The 17,774-nt window shown below is 41.7% G+C and overlaps 1 protein-coding gene across 6 annotated transcripts in view; it reads right to left on the bottom strand.

The window, feature by feature from the left end:
- The window catches only part of LOC112254357 (bifunctional heparan sulfate N-deacetylase/N-sulfotransferase 2), a 191,991-nt gene that overhangs the window by 103,702 nt on the left and 70,515 nt on the right, over positions 1-17,774 (bottom strand). For all 6 annotated transcript variants that reach the window (XM_024426858.2, XM_024426849.2, XM_024426888.2 and 3 more), the window contains one exon: positions 7,973-8,005. The gene's annotated coding sequence lies outside the window, so the exon portion shown is untranslated. The remainder of the gene's footprint in view (positions 1-7,972; positions 8,006-17,774) is intronic.

Below are 17,774 nucleotides of genomic sequence, written 5' to 3'. Positions count from 1 at the left end.
CAAAGGTAATCGATTTATTTTAATGCAGTTTGTGAATATGTTACGCATGTGCTGGTTGAAATAGTTGTTTTTTATGGGGCTCTATGCTCAGATAATCGCATCGTTATTCTTTCGCAGTAAATCCTTTTCTTAAATCTGACAAAGCAATTGGATTAGCAAAATTCTAGGCTTTCGATACATGTGAGACACTTGTATTTTCATCAATGTTTAATATGACTATTTATGTAGCGATCACCGTATGTTGTGGAATTTCAGCCCGCAACCGGGTTCCGTGCTCAGAAAAGGTTAAGGGCTTGTAAGTATAAGCATTTCATTGTAAGGTCTACACCGGTTGTATTCGGCACGTGACAAATAAAATGTGAGGAAATTACAAACAAAAGCTTGTAGTGTCGTACCCAAGAAAACTCGAGGCTATAATCGCTGCCAAAGGTGCTTCAACAAAGTACTGAGTAAAGAGTCTGAATACTTATGTAAACGTGATAGTTTTTTACATTTTTAATAGATTTGCAAACATTTCTAAAAACCCGTTTTTGCTTTGTCATTATTGGGTATTGTGTATTGAATGTGGTTTTAATCCATTTTAGAATAAGGCTGTATTGGAACAAAATGTGGAAAAAGTCGCAGAGTCTGAATACTTTCCACATGCACTGTAAGATTAGAAAAATAGGCCTAAGTAAGTTACAGTATTAAGACTAAACAGGATGTGCTCTTAGGCCTGCAGCTCAATGGTGGTTATACAAGGCAGGTATACTAAACCTACTAATGATAATGACATTACTTATGATCATAATAATAATAATAATAATAACAAAGAGAAGGAGATCAAGAAATAGAGCGTTATTATAAATTAAAAAATTTGGACAATTTGGAACAGTGTAAACTAAGTAAATTATGAATAATCACAGAGAGAATGTTCCAACGGAAAAAAGAGTAAAGCTACTAAGTATTCAAAAGGGACTAAGTATTCAAAGGGACTATGTTGCTATATTACAGCAAAGCAAGAATAAAAACAGCTGAATTTGTGAAATCGTTTACTTGACATGTTATTGCGTGAGGCTCGGTGCTCACGGAATCAGTAGGCTATTAAACAAACACTAAACAGGCAACAGATGCAGGATCTGTCATCTGTGGATGTATTGATGATTTATAAAGTCAGGCACATTCAACACTTAGGCTATTGATTATAGACCTAATTAAGTTGGGGTTTCCTCTCTCCTCACTGTTAGACAATAAGGAAAGGGCAGCTCATACTGTCTGCTGCTGCCTCTGCCGCATTGTTCTCAACACCAATATGCTGGGTAACTTTGCTATTATGCACATATCAACATGGCCGAGGAAAAGGCACCAATTCAAATGTGCACTGATTTGTTTCTGATCCGTGGACAGCAACCACTATCCAATGCAGGGGAAAGCATGTTTGCTCTAAAATAATATTTTTATTAGTGTTGAAGTCAAAAGTTTACATACACCTTAGCCAAATACATTTAAACTCAGTTTTTCACAATTCCTTACATTTAATCCTGGTAAAAATTCTCTGTCTTAGGTCAGTTAGAATCACCACTTTATTTGAAGAATGTGAAATGTCAGAAAAATAGTAGAGAGAATGATTGATTTCAGCTTTAATTTCTTTCATCACATTCTCAGTGTCCATTTGGAAGACCCATTTGCGACCAAGCTTTAACTTCCTGACTGAACTCTTGAGATGTTGCTTAAATATATCCACATCATTTTCCTTCCTCCCTCCTGCAGCAAAGCACCCCTACGACATGATGCTGCCACCCCCATGCATCGCGGTTGGGATGGTGTTCTTCGGCTTGCAAGCCTCCCCCTTTTTCCTCCAAACATAACGATGGTCATTATGGCCAAACAGTTCTATTTTTGTTTCATCAGACCAGAGGACATTTCTCCAAAAAAGTAAGATCTTTGTCCCCATGTGCAGTTGCAAACCGTAGTCTGGCTTTTTTATAGCGGTTTTGGAGCAGTGGCTTCTTCCTTGCTGAGCGGCCTTTCAGGTTATGTCGATATAGGACTCGTTTTACTGCGGATATTGATGCTTTTGAACCTGTTTCCTCTAGAGGTCGACCGATTACGATTTTTCAACACCGATACCGATTATTGGAGGACCAAAAAGGCCGATTAATCGGCCGATTTTTATTTTTTTATTTGTAATAATGACAATTACAACAATACTGATTGAACACTTATTTTAACTTAATATAATAAATCAATAAAATCAATTTAGCCTCAAATCAATAATGAAATGTGTTCAATTTGGTTTAAATAATGCAAAAACAAAGTGTTGGAGAAGTAAAAGTGCAATATGTGCCATGTAAAAAAGCTAATGTTTAAGTTCCTTGCTCAGAACATGAGAACATATGAAAGTTGGTGGTTCCTTTTAACATGAGTCTTCAATATTCCAAGGTAAGAGGTTTTAGGTTGTAGTTAATATAGTATTTATAGGACTCTCTCTCTCTATACCATTTGTATTTCATTAACCTTTGACTATTGGATGTTCTTATAGGCACTATAGTATTGCCAGTGTAACAGTATAGCTTCCGTCCCTCTCCTCGCTCCTCCCTGGGCTCGAACCAGGAACACAACGACAACAGCCACACTCGAAGCAGTGTTACCCATCGCTCCACAAAAGCCGCGGCCCTTGCAGAGCAAGGGGAATAACTACTCCAAGTCTCAGAGCGAGTGACGTTTGAAAAGCTATTAGCGCGCACCCCGCTAACGAGCTAGCCATTTCACATCGGTTACACCAGTCATTAGGCCGATAGGCTTGAAGTCATAAACAGCGATGTGCTTGCGAAGATCTGCTGGCAAAACGCACTAAAGTGCTGTTTGAATGAATGCTTACGAGCCTGCTGCTGCCTACCACCGCTCAGTCAGACTGCTCTATCAAATCATAGACTTAATTATAATATAACACACAGAAATACGAGCCTTTGGTCATTAATATGGTTGAATCCAGAAACTATCATTTCAAAAACAAAACGTTTATTATTTCAGTGAAATACGAAACCGTTCGGTATTTTATCTAACGGGTGGCATCCCTAAGTCTAAATATTCTTGTTACATTGAACAACCTTTAATGTTATACGTCATAATTACGTAAAATTCTGGCAAATTAGTTTGCAATGAGCCAGGCTGCCCAAACTGTTGCATATACCCCGACTCTGCGTGCAATGAACGCAAGAGAAGTTACACAATTTCACCTGGTTAATATTGCCTGCTAACCTGGATTTCTTTTATCTAAATATGCAGGTTTAAAAATATATACTTCTGTGTATTGATTTTAATAAAGGCATTGTTGTTTATGGTTAGGTACATTCGTCCAACGATAGTAATTTTTTCGCAAATGCACTTTTGTTAAATCCCCCAGGGTTGCATCGATTATATGCAACGCAGGACACGCTAGATAAACTAGTAATACCATCAACCATGTGCAGTTATAATTAGTGATTATGATTGATTGATTGTTTTTTATAAGATAAGTTTAATGCTAGCTAGCAACTTACCTTGGCTTCTACTGTATTCACACAACAGGCAGTCAGTCTCATTGTGGAGTACAATGAGAGGCAGGTGGTTAGAGCGTTGGAATAGTTAACTGTAAGGTTGTAAGGTTGCAAGATTGGATCCCCCGAGCTGACAAGGAGAAAATCTGTCGTTCTGCCCCTGGACAAGGCAGTTAACTTCTTGGTGACAGGGGGCAGTATTTTCATGTCTGGATTAAATGCATGCCCAAATTCAACTGCCTGCTATTCATCCCCAGAAGATAAGATATGCCTATTATTAGTCGATTTGAATAGAAAACACTGAAGTTTCTAAAACTGTTTGAATCATGTGAGTATAACAGAACTTATTTAGCAGGCGAAACCCCGAGGACAAAACATTCAGATGTTTTTTGAGGTCACTCACTTTTCAATGGGAATCCAGATTTCTGAGGGACCTTCTTGCAGTTCTTATCGCTTCCACTGGATGTCAACAGTCTTTAGAAATTGGTTGAGGTTATTCCTTTGTGTAATGAAGAAGTACGGCCATCTTGAACGAGGGTCACTTGAAGTGTACTGTTAGATAGAGGCGCGTGACCAGAAAGCATGCTTCAGTTTGTTTTCTTCCTGTATTGAACACAGATCATCCAGTCTTCAATTTTATCGACTATTTACGTAAAAGAATTACCTAAAGTTGTATTACAAAAGTAGTTTGAAATATTTTGGCAAAGTTTACAGGTAACTTTTGAGATATTTTGTAGTCACGTTGAGCAAGTTGGAACCGGTGTTCTGGATCAAACGTGCCAAATAAATGGACATGGGATATATATCGACGGAATTAATCGAACAAAAGGACCATTTGTGATGTTTATGGGACATATTGGAGTGCCAACAAAAGAAGCTTGTCAGAGGCATGAATTATATTTTTATTTCTGAGTTGTGTCGCGCCTGCAGGGTTGAAATATGGTTTCTCTCTTTGTTTACCACTGTGCTATCCTCAGATAATAGCATCGTTTGCTTTCGCCGAAAAGCCTTTTTGAAATCTGACATGTTGGCTGGATTCACAACAAGTGTAGCTTTAATTTGCTTTCTTGCATGTGTGATTTAATGAAAGTTATAGTAATATATTTTAATTTGGCGCTCTGCATTTTCCCTGGCTTTTGGCCAGAGAGGTTAACACACCTCAAATTACATCAATTAGCCTATCAGAAGCTTCTAAAGCCATGACACAATTTTCAGGAATTTTCCAAGCTGTTTAAAGTCACAGTCAACTTAGTGTATGTAAACTTCTGACCCACTGGAAATGTGATACAGTGAATTATAAGTGAAATAATCTGTCTGTAAACAATTGTTGGAAAAATGACAACGTCATGCACAAAGAATATGTCCTAACCGACTTGCCAAAACAATAGTTTGTTAACAATACATTTGTGGAGTGGTTGAAAAAACTGTTTTAATGACTCCAACCTAAGTGTATGTAAACATCCGACTTCAATTGTATGTAATATAACCATATACAATTTCAGTACCACATGTCTTAGACTGATGGACTGTGCCAACCCCACAGAATTTACAATGGATCAGTCCACTCAGACATGGGCGGATTAGATAGTTGTCCTGTACACCATGATATTATATATTTTTTGCTAATGCTTGACTAAATCTCGGTCGACCAACAGTCTATCGACTAAAAAACAATCGACCAGTCAACTAAATGGGGTCAGACTTAGTGTGTGCTGTACCGTACATCTCTTTCACTAAGTTTTTCCAATTCATAATGTGGCAAGTTTGGAATGAAACAAGGCTCTGCAGATGATTGACACGTTGGCCTGCTCACTGCAACAGAATAAATATAATGAATCATCTGTTTTCCTGTTGTTCTCTCCTCACCCTCCCTTCACCCCACCGATTTCATTTATTTGTCATTGGAAAATCACTCACAGATGCATCACTGCGGGCGATCGGGGCTGGGTGAACATGCCTTTCCCAAACTAACAATGAATTATAGAAACACATTAGTACACCGACGCCAGAAGGAAGGGGGGGAGAGGGAGAGAGAGAAAGCGACAGCACTGCCAGCCGTAGGGGGGTGGTTGATCTAAGAGGCCGAGCTTGTGGGTTGCCAGGGACAGAGAAAGGGGCCTCTTGTTTGGGTACTGTGATCTGAAGGTGGGAGAAGGAGAAGTGACCCAGGGCACCGGCGCTAGAGCAGCAACTGAACTATTATCTGGAGGCTTTAAATTAATCATTCATCATTTGGGAGGAAGGAAGAAGGAATACAAGGAGAATATAGAAAAAGACAGCTGGTGAGAAACCAAAGGTAACACTGTGAGACATGAATGTGTGACCTTTGTATGTTACGCCACAACATCGAGCAAGGGTGTGCAAGGAGAGTCTTAAGCCCCTTGACCCTGGTCTTTCAGTACAACCGTTGATACAATGAAAACATAGGGTTGGATGCAAGGAATCATCTGTTTAGGGACTGAAAAGAAAGACTACACTGTACTGTAATTTGTCAGGATCAGGCTCCGTACTAGTATGATGATGAAACTAGGGTTGGGCGACGTCAACCTTTGTCCTATCATGATTATGTACCCCTAAAATATTGTGATATACGATGATATCACCCCTATTGGGCTGCCCCCCTCCCCAAAATAAAATACAATAAACTCAGCTAAATCGACAGTTGGGCTATAGCTCGAAATCGAATGCAACTGGATGAATCATGCTGAAAGATGTTGTTCAAAGCCTGGGAAGAGGCTAAGTGAAGGCAATGGAAAATCTTCTCTAATATCCATTTCTGGTGGCGGAGCAGAAGAGGTTTGTGTGCATGTATCTGTGGGGTGTGCATATGATGGAGCAGTGACTGTATGATGAGAAACGGGCTGTCTTACCCTAGAGGGCTAGGTTATAGGCCTAGAAGCAGAACTGGATAATAATTACTTTATCTGTCTCATAAAATGATATAAAAATATATCTTTTTTTTTTCACTCTCTCATAAAGCTGTGATTAAGAATAGGCCTAGGCCTAGGTTTAGGCTACAGACTTTCATTCTTGCTCTTTCTGAAAGCCACAACAACTTTGTAGGCTAGAAATAAGCTGCTGTTCATCATTTGTACTTGTCTTGAAGCTTTTATGATAGGGCTAGGAGGAGGAGGATAGATTGGCCGTTTGGTTTTCAACCTCACATGGAGGGATTACCCGACCCGCATGGATAATTTCTTTCAAAATAAGCTTCAACTTGATTAAACTTGTAATTACATTTTTTTTTATAAGCCATTGAATGTTACCTCATTATTAGTCCTCTGGCTACCTTATTTTTTTTAGGCGATTCAAATAACTTGGAGATGGAACTCTGTTACATGCATTGTTTGGTTGGGAGAAAGCTATGCATAAAACGATGAAGCATAGCCGTCAGTCATATTCATGGCCTATAAAATGACGAGAGAATGGAATAGGCTTTTTTAGTTGTTGTTGTTTACAGCTAGACAACATCGCTAAAATAAAAAAAGGTTTAAGCTTTTGCCTATTGCCCATGCATCAGAGAAACAAGATTTTCTTACTTTGAATTTTACACCGCTTTGGTGGAAATTCTCTGTTCTGTCTGGCCTACATTCCTCTCTTGCGTTCTATAGGCTATATAACATATTTATTGAAATAGGCTATAGCAAAAAGGAATAGGAATATTACTCAAAATGGCACTTGTGTGCTGCCCTGCCGTGCGCTGCGAGACACAGCGTCAGTCACGATCCAATAGGCTTAACCATCGTCTGTTACATTACGATGTTGTCACCATCAACGATGGCTGTCAATCATCGGCAATTTACAATGCTATCGTACTATCGCCCAACCCTAGATGAAGCCAACCCAAAGACATGAAAAGCTTCCATCCTGCTTGGGTTCAGGCCCATGTTCGACAAAGTTAGGCCTGAGCAATGGCAGCGGGGGTCCTTTGAGTTCCATGCTGTCGTTTCCCTCCCAACAAAGCCCCTTCACTGGGATCCAGTTGACTTCGATATGGGTGGCTGCCCCCTTGCGTCTTTCTGCCGGTGTGTGTGTACATGCGTGTGCTGTTTGTCAGTTCACATTTCTGTTTTTGGATGTTAAAATCAGAAAGATATTCAGGTAGTGGGCATGTCTAATCCCACTTCAAAATCCAGGTCAAAGTCTGTGTGAGAATGTTCTGTGAAACTGTGTTGCTGTTGATTCAGGTATAGTTGCTATGTGATTCAGTCAATATGAGCTATTGTAGGCCAGGGTCCACAAGTGAACCAATCATAGAACCAGCAAATGCAAAGCTCTGTGCTATGTTAAATTCTATCATCCTCTGACACAAACACATTCGCAAAATAACACACATGGGATGTGTGAACGTACACACACACAGTATGAAATCACATACACGCACACAAACACCCACACCCTAAAGAATATACACACAGAACAGCACATCCAGTTGTCTTTGAAGAGCACCTTACCTCAGCGTGAGCAGCAGTCTATGAGACGAGGGCCTGCAGAGAAGAGGAGAGAAACGGGATTCATTAATTATCCAAAAATGAAACCCTGCTGTTCACACCTACATTAATATGAGCTGCCCACCTCAGCAAGCGAGCTTAAAATACACATAGTGCTGTGGGGGAGGGGGTGCAAACAGCATCTTCACAGCAGTCTCTTCCATTTAAAAAGGGAGAAAAGTGTTTCACGGTTGCCCAGTTTGAAAGGCAATATGTCCCTCAGTCCTCCTCACAGCTTGAAGCCCCAGGGTTGTCAAGGACGACAGAGCAAGAGAGATGAGAGACAAAGACAGACAAGCGGGCTCAATAGCATCACATGGTGGTATGATGCTGGAAGAGAGCCCTCGCCTTGGCTTGACTAGACCCTGAGTCACCATATCCCTCTCTTTCTACCAGGTGGAATTTGCTTTGTAGTGGGCAGAACCAACTGATCCAAGGGCAGGCCAGAGCGCGAGAGAGGGCTCCCAGTCCAGACCCACAGAAGCAGTCTCTAAATAGTACGTTTTAACTAGCTTCCATGGCACGACATGATAAGAAATATGGATAAATCCTATCCAGTCCTGTCACCTATCTGTGATTATAAAGGAACAGATATTGGAGAGGTGTCCATGTTAGAGATACTGATGAGATTCATTCAGGGTAAAGGGGGCAATTTGGTCCACCAGCCACCGTGGCAGGTAGATCTACCAGCCACTACATGTATAATAATTGAGCCATGTTGTGAAGGAGCTGGTCCCAATGCATGAGGTTTTATCTTTACCTTGTCAGCTCAAACAGGACAACATAACAGCGGAGATAAAAAACCTTTTCATAAACAAAATATATTTTAGCTGCGAAAATTACACCAACAAAACACAAAAACAAATGAACATGCTTTATAATGTTTCTAAAACAATACCTAATTACTTCTTACTAGTAATATATGTGTTATATTGTTTTATTTAAAAAATTGGGACCCGAGTCTTTTAACCAAAATATCACAGACAAGACAAAAATGTTCACCTGCCCCTTTAACCTCTCTGGGATATGTGGGACGGTAGCGACCCACCTCGCCAACAGCCAGTGAAATTACAGGGCGCCAAATTCAAAACAACAGAAATCCCATAATTACAATTCCTCAAACATATAAGTATTTTACACCATTTTAAAGATAAACTTGTTGTAAATCCAGCCACAGTGTCCGATTTCAAAAAGGCTTTACGACGAAAGCACACCAAATGATTATGTTAGGTCAGTACCTAGTCACGGAAAAACACAGCCATTTTTCCAGCCAAAGAGAGGAGTCACAAAAAGCAGAAAGAGATAAAAATGAATCACTAACCTTTGTCATCTGATGAAGATCATCACTCATATTACTTCATGTTACACAATACATGTATGTTTTGTTCGATAAAGTTCATATTTATATCCAAAGATCTCAGTTTACATTGGCGCATTACGTTCAGTAATGTTTTGCTTCCAAAACATCCGGTGATTTTGCAGAGAGCCACATCAATTTATAGAAATACTCATCATAAATGTTGATGAAAATACAAGTGTTATGCATGAAACTTTAGATAAACTTCTCCTTAATGCAACTGCTGTGTCAGATTTAAAAAAAGCTTTACCGAAAAAGCACACCATGCAATAATCTGAGTACAGCGCTCAGACGACAAAACAAGCCATACAGATATCCGCCATGTTGTGGAGTCAACAGAAGTCAGAAATAGCATTATATATATATTCACTTACCTTTGATGATCTTCATCAGAATGCACTCCCAGGAATCCCAGTTCCACAATAAATGTTTGATTTGTTCAATAAAGTCTATCATTTATGTCCAAATACCTCCTTTTTGTTTGCGCGTTTAGTACACAATCCAAACTCACGAGGCGCTGGCAAGTCCAGGCAAAAGTTCAGACAAAGAATCATATTACAGTTCGTATAAACATGTCAAACGAAGTATAGAATCAATCTTTAGGACGTTTTTAACATAAATCTTCAATAATGTTCTAACTGGAGAATTCCTTTGAACACAGGTCGCTCTCACATGAGCACGTGTGATCAGCTCATGGCACTCTGGCAGAGCCCTGACTTATTCAGCTCTCATTCCCCCTCCTTCACAGTAGAAGCATCAAACAAGGTTCTAAAGACAGTTGACATCTAGTGGAAGCCTTAGGAAGTGCAATATGACCCCATAGACAATGTATATTGGATCGGCTAAGACTTGAAAACCTACAAACCTCAGATTTCCCACTTCCTGGTTGGATTTTTTCTCAGTTTTTTGCCTGCCATATGAGTTCTGGTAAACTCACAGACATCATTCAAACAGTTTTCTATCCAAATCTACTAATAATATGCATATATTAGCAACTGGGCCTGAGTAGCAGGCAGTTTACTCTGGGCACCTAATTCATCCAAGCTACTCAATACTGCCCCCCAGTCCCAAAGAAGTTAAAGGGGAGGTTACCGTGGTAGCGCGACTAGTCATGTTTTTGTGCCTGTGAGATTGAGTCTGACGTGTAGAAGCATAGTCTTCTCTTCCCTAGCAGTTGAAATTCAAACATAGAAAAACAACCTACCTTGTGATCAAAACCATGTAAATAGCCAACAAACACAAGGCCAAAGTCTCACTTGAGCAGACTTTCTTTTTTAAAGTAAATTAGACCAACTTATATGCCTGTGCACAGCGCTTCTAAAGCACAGCTCCCAGCCAGGCAGTGTTGCAGCACTAGGTGGAATAGGCTCAATAAGTTTTGTAGTGCTTTGACTTTGTGCGATTAATTAACCAAACAAAATGGTGGAAATAGTTTCAAAACTATAAAATATTTTACTATAAATGTGATCATATTTTACTATTTTCATTCACAAATGCAAGTGAAACACTCGCACTGTGGAGCCCTGTGGCTGGTGAAATAGAAATCTTACCCACACATGTTCATTTTAGGCCCTGCTGGGGAGACAGTTAGGGGAAGGAAGGAGAGGGGAGCTCACAGTTGAAGGTAGGGTAGTGGTGGAGGGGGTACCAAAGTGGTATGGAGGTAGATGTTGTGCTCTAGCCTGCTACTCAACCTAGTGTGCTCCAGAAAACGCTCCTGCTGCATAAATGCATCAAATGTCAAACAGACGCCGCCCATGATGGAGCGGAATCTGCCCGGGCAGATAAATAATGCACTGCTATCTCCTGCTACCGCTATAAAAGATGAATAACACACCAGTACACAGCTTTGCATACACTACATGACCAAAAGTATGTCGACACCTGCTCGGCCAACATCTCATTCCAAAATCATGGGCATTAATATGGAGTTGGTCCCCCCTTTGCTGCTGTAACAGCCTCTACTCCTCTGGGAAGGCTTTCCACTAGATGTTGGAACATTGCTGCAGGGACTTGGTTCCATTCAGCCACAAGAGCATTAGTGAGGTGGGGCACCGATTTTGGACCATTAGGCCTGCCTCGCAGTTTGGCGTTCCAATTCATCCCATAGGTGTTCAATGGGGTTGAGGTCAGGGCTCTTATGCAGGACAGTCAAGTTATTCCACTCAGATCTTGCCAAACAATTTTTGTATGCACCTCGCTTTGTGCACAGGGGCATTGTCATGCTGAAACAGGAAAGGACCTTCCCCAACCTGTTGCCACAAAGTTGGAAGCACAGAATCGTATAAAATGTCATTGTATGCTGTAGCATTGAGATCTCTATTCACTGGAACTAAGGGTCCTAGCCCAAACAATGAAAAACAGCCCCAGACCATTATTATCTTCCACCAAACTCGCCAGTTGGCACTATGCATTCTCCTGGCATCCACCAAACCCAGATTCATCCATCGGACTTCCAGACGATGAAGAGTTATTCATCACCCCAGAGAACGGTTTCCGTGCTCCAGAGTCTAATGGCGGCGTGCTTTACACCACTCCAGCCGACGCTTGGCTGCTCGGCCACGGAAACCCATTTCATGAAGCTCCCAACGAACAGTTTGTGTGCTGACGTTGCTTCCAGAGGCAGTTTGGAACTCGGTAGTGAGTGTTGCAACCCAGGACAGGTGATTTGTAAGTGCTACGAGCTTGTGTGGCCTACCACTTCGCGTCTCTAGCAGGGCAGAAATTTGACGAACTGACTTGTTGGAAAGGTGGCATCACCTTACAGTACCACGTTGAAAGTCACTGAGCTTTTCAGTAAGGCTATTCTACCGCCAATGTTCATCTATGGAGATTGCATTGCTGTGTGTTCGATTTTATACACAACTGTTGGCAACGTGTGTGGCTGAAATAGCCAAATCCACTAATTTGAAGGGGTGTCCACATACTTTGGTACATACAGTGTATGTATTACACATCTCAAATGTTCCCGCTAAACTGCGCACATGCACAGTTGCGCACCTACCCACCAATATAATACTACTCCTTTGTGATCTGGCTCTGCCAACAACAAAATCAGACTCAATCTTGCAAAGTTAGATTTGTTTATGTTTGTTGCATTGAAAAGGGGCTGATATAATGTTGATTCGATCACAGAAAAAAATTTGCTCTATATAGTGCAAACTAATGGGGCGAACTCGATGAAGTTCAATCTCGTGCGTCTCTGGGTGCCATTTCGTCTGCGCAGAGGACACAAGAGATTGAAGTTGTTGTAGGCAGAGCCAGATCGCAAAGGAGTAGAATTATATTGGATGGTCTTTCAATCACCTGCAAGTGAACACACTTTTCAAATCAGTTCAGAGCACAGAGCAGCGCATGTGCACATTTGTTGATATTCTTTCCTAGTTAGCGAGTTGTTAGCCCAGTTATCGGTAAGTATAGGTAATGCCTTAATTTAAGGGGCAGTGCTGTTTTTTGAGACAGGGATGAATGTGCAAATACACCAATAGGCAGAGGAGTAGCCTACATTGTCAAATGTTCTGTATGGTAATTAATTGTATTTTGTAAAGTGGTTTCTTGCATCATACAACAAAATTTACAGTCACCTATTTGGCCCATGGTATTACAGACCAAGTAAAAACATCAATAATTAATGTCAAGCCCTGCATAATATAAAAATATATAAATATTAAAGTCTCATGCAATGGAGTTCTGCATTGAACATCACATACAGTATAGGCTACTGTAGGTTATATCGTAGAAATCAAAAGCTATTTCCATGTGAAAACATAATGAGATTGTCTCCATCGGATTTGTTGGTAGGCCACTCTGATAGGCCTACATTATGCCACAATAACCTATTGGCTACTGTCTAAAACTAAGGGAACAGCCTCAGTGTTCACTGTAAATGCGCGGCGGAAGATGCACAAAATTCTCACAACGTTCAAGTTTCTGCTCACTGCTCATTTGCCCCAAAAAGATTTGAAGGAACATTGCTGACGACCCTCATTTACCCCTGGAACATATTTAGCCACCCCCACATCCAGCTCTCTAACCACTTCCCATACAAGAAGGCACACAGGATGACATGTACACACAAACACGATCACACAAACACATGCACACACCCCCGGCACGCACAAACAAACACACACGTGTACAGACACACAAACACCTCCTCTACAGCACTACAACAGACACCGACATCTCACATCACCTTAATAAAGCGGATGAGGGATCATCTCACTGCTGTTGCACGTATCTTGCAGCAGCACCGGCTCAAACAGGGACTGTTGTCATTGTTTACCCACCAAAGTTGCTGCAAATCGTATTCATGGCTTTATGCCGCTCCCATGATGTATACGCCAATTAACGGTGTAGCAGCACAAACACATTCCGCCCGGCTGGGGATGGTGCTGCTAATCCTATTGTCTGCGCCTTTCGCCTCTCCCTCGCTCCCCTCACTCCACTCTGCAGCCATACACCCCATACAGAGGGTGGTGGAGGGGGAGAGAGACACGGGCAGCAGGTAGTACATTAGTACTGAGTTAGGAGAGGGATTCTACCTGGGGCCCTCAGGGACAAATTTCACAGCAGCCTAATAATCAGACCACACCGCAGGCCAAGGGGATGGAGATTTAAGATTCAACACTCTTCCCTAATGGTCTGACAGCCCTCCACTACTTAGTGTGGATTGAATGGCAAACTGTTTACCGACATGGGAGAGTGAGAAGTTAATATTAGTGCAATTAGCATAAGGCTAACAGTTATCTACACCTGTGAGTAGCATTAGCATAGTCATAAACTGGCCACAGCAGAGAGAGTGAGGGAGCTGTTTTCTTTCTTTCTCTGCCCTTTACATTCTATCAGAATCGAGAGGCAGAGGACGTAGAGAAGGTTTACGAGGTGACATCTCTGAGCTGACAGCCAGGCACTCTTCCTCTCATGCTAATGCAGGCGCAGAAAACATTATGTACAGCTCCAATGAAAAGAGCCAACGTGAAAAGGTCAGGCCCAATGAGGGGAAATCCATTTGCAGAGTCTGTGAACACACACAGAGCACGCATATTGAGAGAGCAAGCAGAATGAGTTAGCCGCAAATAAACATTGAGCATCGCTATCGTTTTGGCCGAGGCAATTTCTAACAGTGTGATGAAGCACACTATAGATCAGAGTGAAATTGCAGAGTGAGATTGTCAGAGAGAGAAGGGACACAGCAGCACCAAAGCCAGTTTAATGTGATACAAATAACAGTCATTGATCTATAAGTCATTTTGCATGCCGAACAACCCCCAAGAATACCATTAGCCTAATCAAACTGCGCATTGTGCCCAGCTTTTGTGTGCTGACCAACATGAGGTAGGAGGCCTGTTCCTGATCTTGCACATCTTGCATTTAAGCATTTACATGCTAAAATGGCTTGTGTGATATTAAGCTTCATTAGTTAAGTGACAACCTGCGCAATTTGCTAGGTTATTGTTATCTATGCACTGTTGAAAATTGTGTTTTACCGGACATGTCACTCATCTGGCTATAGCCTACCTGCTGAACGGGACTTTCATTTAAATTGTTAAGTTTCCCCATCAACAATAGTTTTGGTAGTTTTGCTTTAGACAATCAGTGTATATGAAAAAATAGATTTGTTTAATTTGAGCTTTTTTGTCTACTTGTTCTCATGTTGTCTTTTTGGTTTGGTCTCCTTCGCTCCTTCTGTGGTGTGCACCTTCCCATTTACTCACACACACACCCAGGGTTTGATACTGCGACCAAAACAGCCGCATTTGCGACCGTTTGACTTGGCAGTGCGACACATTTTGAATGGGTCGCAAAGGTGCCAGTGAAAAAAAATGTACTAGGTCATGTTATTCAAATCATAAATGTGCAAATGATCAAAAATAAACCAACTTTCTGAAGTGGTAACAATGGCACGGGAATGTCCCTGTCTGTGTGTGTCAGGGCTCAACATAGCATACAGGGCTCTGGCCTGGGGGGGTTTTGGAGACCCTCTGGGCCAGTCATTCATCCCCGTCAGTGGCCCCTCCGCTTGGGCCAGTGAAAAGAAATATTGTAATGATATTTATTTTTATATAGCCTATATCATAAAAAAATTTAAATGATTGATTCTCGAAGCTGTTTGTTTATTAAGTTCATTATTTATCAAACGGTCGCACAGCTGGTTGTTGTATGAGCAGCTTACCAAAGACCGACAGCGGTAGGGTTAGAAAAGCGTTAGGAAAGTTATGATATTCACCAGTAAAAGCTAAGGCAAGGATGGGTATGCAAACCAGGTATTGAAAAAGTTAAGTCTTGGTTGAATATTTGCAATGTGCAATTCAGTCATCATGGAATAGCCTACCATGAAAATCGGACATTTCCTCTAGTTGGTCTAATGTTGCACGGTATACTGAAACGTTGGTACTTTTTCGAAAGTAGAACATTAAAAATGGTTCAGTACTAGAATTTGTGTTACTTTAGGTACTTCTGTCAAATGTGTCTCACGGATCATGCATGTTTATCAACCAACCCCTTATTATAGAGCGCACGTACCTGCTCCACCTTCTCATTGCTAGTACTAGGTTAACTAGCTTGTCTTGCGTTGCATATAAAATGGCGCCGGAAGAAATGGCAGCAGTTTTACGGGCGCCCAACCAATTGTGCTATGTGTTTTTTCTCGCGTTATTTGTAACTTATTTTGTACATAATGTTTCTGCAACCGTATCTTACAGCAAAAAAGAGCTTCTGGACATCAGGACAGCGATCACTCACCTCGGATTAGACAAAGATTTTTTCTACAACAAGGACACACAGGACATTCTCCAAACACCCCACAGGACCAACATCCCCGTTACTTGCAAGAGGAAGCGACGCAGGTACAGAGGACAAAGACCAGGATGCCTCGCCAGGACCCGGAGAAGGTGAGTGGGATAGCTGCCATTACCGTCAATGCTACTCCCCAACGTGCAATCAATGGACAATAAATTAGACGAGGTACAATCACAAATATCCTACCAATGGGACATCAAAAACTGTAATATCCTATGTTGCACGGAATCGTGGCTGAATGATGACATGGATATTCGCTGTACCGGCAAAATAGAACAGCAATACTCCGGTAAGACGAGGGGGGGGGTGGTCTGTTCATATTTGTAAACAACAGCTGGTGCACGAAATCTAAGGAAGTCTCTAGATTTTGCTGGCCTGAAGTAGAGTATATTGTGATAAATTGCAGGCCACACTACTTGCCTAGAGAGTTTTCAGCTATACTTTTCATGGCTGTTTATTTACCACCACAGACAAATGCTGGCACTAAGACCGCACTCAGTCAGCTGTATAAGGAAAAAAGCAAACAGGAAACCACTCACCCAGAGGCGGCGCTCCTAGTGGCCAGATACTTTAATGCAGGGAAACTAAAATCAGTTCTAACAAATTTCTATCAACATGCTAAATGTGCAACCAGAGGGAAACAAATTCTAGATCACCTGTCCACACACTAGATACCCTTATCCACACACAGAGACACGTACAAACCTCTCCCTCCATTTGGTAAATCCGACCACAAATCTATCCTCCTGACTCCTGCTTACAAGCAAAAATGAAAGCAGGAAGCACCAGTGACTCAGTCTATAAAAAAAGTGGTCAGATGAAGCTAATGCTAAACTACAGGACTGTTTTGCTATCACAGACTGGAACATGTTCCGGGATTCTTCCGATGGCATTGAGGAGTACACCACATCAGTCACTGGCTTTATCAATAAGTGCATCGAGGACATCGTCCACACAGTGACTGTACGTACATACTTCAACCAGAAGCCATGGATTACAGGCAACATTCGCACTGAGCTAAAGGGTAAAGCTGCCGCTTTCAAGGTGCGGGACTCTAACCCGGCAGCTTACAAGAAATCTTGCTATGCCCTGCCACGAACCATCAAAACAGGCAAAGTGTCAATACAGGGCCATAGATTGAATCATACTACCCTGGCTCCGACGCTTGTCTTATGTGGCAGGGCTTGCAAACGATTACAGACTACAAAGGGAAGCACAGAAACAAGCTGCCCAGTGACACTAGCCTACCAGACGAGCTAAAATCACTGCTATGGTTGCTTTTTGAGGCAAACAACACTGAAACACGCATGAGAGCATCAGCTGTTCTGGACGACTGTGTGATCACGCTCTCCGTAGCCGACATGAGTAAGACCTTTGAACAGGTCAACATACACAAGGCTGCGGGGCCAGAGGGATTACCAGGACGTGTGCTCCGGGCATGTGCTGACGAACTGGCAGGTGTCTTCACTGACATTTTCAACATGTCCCTGATTGAAACTGTAATAACATGTTTCAAGCAGACCACCGTAGTGTTCTTGGCCCCAGGGACTAAGATAATCTGCCTAAATGACTACAGACTCGTAGCTCTCACATCAGTAGCCATGAAGT

Source organism: Oncorhynchus tshawytscha, linkage group LG01 (genome assembly GCF_018296145.1).
Source record: "Oncorhynchus tshawytscha isolate Ot180627B linkage group LG01, Otsh_v2.0, whole genome shotgun sequence".
Lineage (NCBI taxonomy): Eukaryota > Metazoa > Chordata > Actinopteri > Salmoniformes > Salmonidae > Oncorhynchus > Oncorhynchus tshawytscha.
The sequence above is the reverse complement of the archived record's forward strand: the minus strand, read 5'-3'. Positions and strand labels throughout refer to the sequence as shown.